Source organism: Protopterus annectens, chromosome 10.part0 (genome assembly GCF_019279795.1).
Source record: "Protopterus annectens isolate FY-2018-M chromosome 10.part0, PAN1.0, whole genome shotgun sequence".
In the NCBI taxonomy this organism is placed as follows: Eukaryota; Metazoa; Chordata; order Ceratodontiformes; family Protopteridae; genus Protopterus; species Protopterus annectens.
The window spans coordinates 1,456,883,375-1,456,889,590 of record NC_056744.1 but is presented as its reverse complement, the minus strand read 5'-3'; the positions used below and the strand labels follow the sequence as shown (position 1 = coordinate 1,456,889,590).

At 39.2% G+C, this 6,216-nt stretch overlaps 1 long non-coding RNA gene across 1 annotated transcript in view; it reads right to left on the bottom strand.

Moving 5' to 3' along the window:
- Nucleotides 1–2,506: 2,506 nt before the first annotated feature.
- The window catches only part of LOC122812845, a 73,066-nt gene continuing 69,356 nt past the window's right edge, over nt 2,507–6,216 (bottom strand). The window contains exon 4 of the long non-coding RNA XR_006366589.1: nt 2,507–3,823. This is a non-coding gene — a long non-coding RNA (uncharacterized LOC122812845). The remainder of the gene's footprint in view (nt 3,824–6,216) is intronic.

Sequence of the window (6,216 nt, the reverse complement as noted above, 5' to 3'; positions counted from 1 at the left end):
ATTGCTACCAAACGTTTCCTAGTGGCAACACACATTCCGGGGAGATCCAGCGTGATAGCCGACAGACTGAGCAGAACTATTCTCTCCCCTCACGAGTGGTCCTTGAACGACAGAGTGGTAGCACAGATTTTCATGAGATGGGGAGCTCCTTGTTGCGATCTCTTCGCAACTCCCCTCAACGCGAAATGCCAGCAGTTCTTCTCTCTCACCCCAGTTCCGGGGGAGATCCCCAAGGATGCTCTAGTCCAAGTTTGGCCCCCCGGTCTGCTATACGCTTTTCCACCGGTTCCCCTTCTCCCCAAGGTGATTCAGAAGGCGATTCGCTTGGGAAGCAAAATGATTCTAATCGCCCCATACTGGCCTCGTCAAGTCTGGTTCCCCTTTCTTCACAAATATGCATTGGAGGGTCCCTGGTTCCTGGACCAAGTTCCGGACCTCTTGACGCATCAGTCAGGACAGCTCCATCAGTCCCTCCATTCATTGAAGTTAGCAGCTTGGCTACTCCTCTTCCGACCATAGTTAGGAGCCATTCTTTCGACCCTGAAGTCATGCATATTTTGTCCTCGGCCCACAAGACTTCTACTAAAAGATGTATAGCAATAAATGGAAGAGGTTTGCTATTTGGGCCCAACTCGAGGATTAGACCCTATGACAGCCTCTGTGTCAGAGGTACTGAAGTTTTAGCTTCCCTGTTCAACCAAGGTTGTTCGGTGTCTACCATCAAAGTTCAATTGGCTGCTATTTCCAATTTTCACGAGAGCGTAGAACCACCTTTAATGAGCAACAAGTTGTGCAAAGCTTTTATTAAAGGAGCTTGGCTTCTACGGCCCCCCTATATCTCATCCTGCACCACCGTGGGACCTTAACGTGGTGTTAGGTGCATTAACCTCATCTCCCTTTGAGCCGGCAGCAACCTGTGACTTAAAATTTCTTTCTTGGAAGACTGCTCTTCTAGTTGCTATTACATCAGCCAGGCGAGTTTCAGAACTTCAAGCCCTATGTGTCAAACCACCATACCTGGTATTTCACAAGGATAGAGTATCTCTTAGACCAAACCTATCCTTTATACCAAAGGTTTGTTCTAACTTTTGTTTGCAACAATCACTGGAATTACTGGTCTTTTTCCCTAAGTATTCAAACAGAGCTGAATATACCTTTCACAGCTTAGACGTGCACAGACAATTACGTTTCTATTTGGATAGGACACACCAAGCACGAAAATCAGATCAACTGTTTGTGTCCTTTTCGGATAGTAAATTAGGCAAAGCCATCACAAAAGTCACTATTGCCAAGTGGATCAGAGACTGTATCAGTCATATTTATCTAATTTCAAATAAGGAGCTTATAGTTCCAGTGAAAGCTCATTCTACCAGGGCTATGGCCACTTCGGCAGCCTTTCATTCCAAGCTCTCTATTAGTGACATTTGTGCGGCTGCTACGTGGTCTTCTCTACACACCTTTATTTCTCACTACAAATTGGATGTGGCATCTAGGGGTAGAGCTTCCTTCGGTTCCACGGTTCTCAGGAGCGTTTTCCAGTGAGCCACCCAGGAATTAGGTGCTAGGGACGCTGTCCCATCTGTAGAGAATGTAGGCGAGATAGGATCACATTACATCTTTTAGTTATGTACTTACCATAACTTTAGATGTATGGGATCCATCTACTTCATTCCTAATAACCCACCCTCCTTCCCCCTGCCTCGTAGACCAGAAGAGACCGGACGACCCGAATTCAACTTCTTCCTCTCTTGAAACACCTGGGAATGTTATAACAATAGTCTATGTGTGTGTGCATGTGTGCGGACAAACAAGATCTGGGGAAGCAGTAGTGGTGCATCCTGGGATACGAGGTAACTCAGCCAATAAGAGACTGCGTTCTATTGTATAGCGGCAGTCGAGCCGAGGATCGGCTCCGAACCCATCTGTAGAGAATGTAGGTGAGATGGATCCCATACATCTAAAGTTATGGTAAGTACATAACTAAAAGTTCTTAACAGACAGGCCTGGTATGCTAAAGTCCTTGAGGTCACAAAGAGTTGTTTTAATTAAATGGCTTAATAATAACAACAACAACAAATTCAGTAAATGTGTTAGTTTATTCTTAAGAAATTGAATCAGTAAGAAGTGATCATTTAACCCTTGTAAAATATGCATGCTGAGTCCATTTTATGACTAAGTGCTAGGATTCATTGACAAATACTACACAACACAGCAGTAATTAGCATGTGTAGCTGCAATCTAAAGGGTGCAGGTGATTCTAAGGAGTACTTACGTATTATCCCAAACACGTTATTACGTATTATCGCAACCGCACATTCTCGCAACCGCATTATCTACTGCTCAGTTCATCTTTTTGACCCTGCCAGTACTTTCTTCATCTTTTTAAGTTCTCTTAAAGCCTTTCAATTACCTGAGTAAGTACTGTAGTGGGATCTTGGAGCTGCTGTACACACACATATATATGTATATATATATATATATATATATATATATATATATATATATATAGGGTTAGAATAATTCAGCATCAGAAATGTATAAAGTGCAGCACTTTGCAAAAAAATTACTTTCTGCTGATGTTTAATACATACTGGTTTGTTTGTGGTCTGTAGTGGTGATCTTTTTTCGTTCTGCAATGTGTTATAATTAGCATCGGAATTCTCAGTGGGAAGTACAATTGTCTGATTATCTGACTAAATGAATATCCATCAAATGAAGTATTTTGTCATATTCTGCAAATATGTCTACATGCCTGTGAAGAAACTGGTCTGAAGTTTTTGCTGACATTTTGGCTGGAAGAATGTGTGGACTGAACCCTTCTCAGAAAAATGTTAATGGAGAAAATACCAATAAGAATGATTTTAATTTTGTTATGATAGACATACCATCTATGACTGTAAAAGTAGACAGTTTTCTGTCTTGTATCTCGTAATATACGGACTTGAAATAACCAGAGGGTATAGTGAAGGTGAATATCGGTGCTAATCTGAGGTGAACAGTAGAATTTAAAAGAATGATATTAAAACACATTTTCTTATTCAGGTAACTCAAAGGCTTTAAGAGAAGTTAAAAAGATGAATAAAATATGGCCAGGGTGAAATAAATGAATTGAGTAGTAGATAACGTGGTTGCGATAATACATAAATACCTTCCAAGGCAGTGCATAATGTATATCTTCTTAGCTGTCAGCCACCATCCACAGTGAATTTATGCATGCTAGTGAAGATCAAATGTGCAAGGCTCATCTATGAATCCCAGCCCTATTCTCTTCAACCAGTGACTTGTTAGGTACAGCTACACATTTCTATGTATCATTCAGCTTATATATTACTAATATTACTAAAAATCTTAACCAAATGCACTCCACTCCAGATATAAATATGTTTACCAAAACCATTAACTCAAAGTTTCTTATTGATGTTATAAATGTTTTTATAATGTTGTATTTCAAAACAATTTCAGTCAAGAGGAATATAACTTTATATGATGATCTGAATAACATGACTGTTTAGCAGTAATATGGTATTCCAAAGCAGATATGTGACATCAATGTGTGGTCACATATTGCGAGATCTCTCTTCAATCCATTTTCTGAACTTTTGATCCTGCTCATGACTACAGTGATTGCAAACTAAGCAGGGCAGAGCAGGATTCTCTGTCTTCAGCAACAGTCTCCAGCTTCTTCTGCGACATGCCAAAGTGTTTCAGGGCAACTGACAGATATTTTTTTCAGCATGTGCTGGATGTGCTACAGGGAGTCCTCCCAAGGTGGCCAGACCAGCTGAAGACTTTATTCCAAGATTCTATCACCTAGCACCTCACCCTGTCACAGAAGAAACAAAACAGAAATGTCATACTTGTCCAATGACAAAATACATTGGAAAATAGAGGTGATATGTTTATTCGACCAACATAGGGTTTCCACTGCAGTTACATGACCTGTTGAGCTAAGAGACTCTCTTAATCATGCACAAATAACATAATGATGTTATAGACAAAGCTTTTAATATCCACTTGTGCCCACAAAGGGAGAAGAAAGTATGCATTTTCCTCACTGGCTAAAAGAAGCACTTTAAAAATACCAAAAAAAAATGTATGTGCAGCTCAGGTGTTGAGATGTGTGAAACATATAACTAAAAGACAGATGTGTGTGTGCCAGTCTGAAAATGTATATGGCAGTGCTCATTTACTTGCATCTGAGCTACAAACTGATTGTTTTTCTTGAAAACTGGCACTTTTTAAACTCCCTCTTTTTCTGGTGTTTCACAGTTGGTTAGATTCTTTTCCTCATCTTCAAAAATGGAACTTCTTCTGATGTGTCAGTTCTAACTGCATGCTCATCCACCTTTTTCAAATGCAAAGTCTTCTTCAGGTGGTTCTGAATTATTAACATCCTCAGATTCTATAACAAAAATATAATTTAATGCTTTAGGCATATATATATATATATATATATATAGAGAGAGAGAGAGAGAGAGAGCAACAACTACTGTGTGTGTGTGTGTGTGTGTGTGTGTGTGTGTGTGTGTGTGTGTAAAATATATTTCAGTTATGTGTAATAATATATTTAGCCACTAGATGGCAGTGTTTTCTGGTAGACACAGTAATATGCTTGATATAATTTCCTGTTCCTTGTGCAGTGCGTTTCATGACATTAAAAAAATAAACTTACCTCAGTTTAGACTGCAATCAGGCTGTAAGCATCTATTTGCTGTGCCCAGAAGTTTTTCTAACAAGTTATGGGCACGGGGACCTCTCAACCATACAGATTTTTGCTTCATATTCTTTGGTCAGTTTTTCATAAAATTGTGATTTTATGGCAAATCACTGGCAAATTATTAAACAGTGAAGTCAGAAAAAAATGACAGACATTTGAGTTTTGGACTTCATACCCTTCAGAAAATTCATGCTAATACAAAATCTGTTATACTGTTAACTTTCTAAGTTTGTAAGGGCAATATTTAAAAATTGTCCCAATTTTTGGGCCTTTGTCCAACCAATATTTATGGCTTTGTCCATATTTCTTTTTGAGAGGTATGGCCCAGACACCCTGGCACGCAGATGCAAGATACAGCGATAGATTCAAGTTGAGGATGCTTCTAATGAGAGAAGGTAAGTAGAATCATGTAAATGAAGTAAGACCACCAGAACCCATGAATGAGTGGATACAAAAGGATAAAAAGCTCAGAGCACAATCTACCTTTGCATAGATGATGATCAAATTATACATATATGCAACTGTGAAACCACTAAAGAAATGTGGGAGGAACTGCAAAAGGTTAATGAAAGAGCTAATCTCAGCAATAAACTCTGTTTAATTAGAAAACTATATCAGACCAAGCTGATGAAAGACCAGGCTATGCAGGATTATATAAGGCATACCTTAAAAATGGTTGAAAGGCTAAGAGGTATTGGGGAGGATATAAAAGACTTTCACATTGCAGCACTTTTACTTAGTGGTCTACCTGGAAGTTATGAGACACTTGTTACAGCACTTGATGCACGTCCAGATGACAAATTGACATTAGAGTATGTTAAAGGTAAGCTTGTGAACTAATACAAGCACAAGAAGAAAGCATAAACAGTGAAAGTATGCCCAGTAGAGAGGCTACTTTAAAGGTGGAAAACAGAAATAAAAACAGTAATATGCAGCTAGAAACACGTAAATGCTTTGTGTGTAAAAAAAAAAAAAAACAGGACACTTAAAGGCAGATTGCAGAATCTGGAAAGCTAGAACGCAAAGACAACTAAATTACAACAAGCTAAGAATGTCAAGGAAGAAGCAGATGTCACTTCAGGCACTGAGTATGCATTTGGGTCCAAATGTGGTGTCTCATCTATGCAGGCATGGTGTGTTGACTCAGGAGCTACAAGTCACATGACCAATGACAGAAATTTCTTCACTCAACTTGATCAAAGCAAAACAGAAAAAAATCACCATAGCTAATAGGCAGGTAATAAAGTCAAAATGAACTGGAGATGGTTTTAGTTACTATCCTGTCTCTCAGAATATCACCAGGAGGATACATGTGGGAAATGTTCTTCATGTGCCTGAGCTTGAAAGTAACTTACTGTCAGTGAAGAAGCTCACAAACCCAGGCAACGTAGTGAACTTCCAAGGTGACACTTGTGTCATCACAAAAGGGAATTGCTTACTTGCAAAGGCCAAAATCACAGATGAACTGTATCAGTCGAACTGCATGAAATGGTTAATAC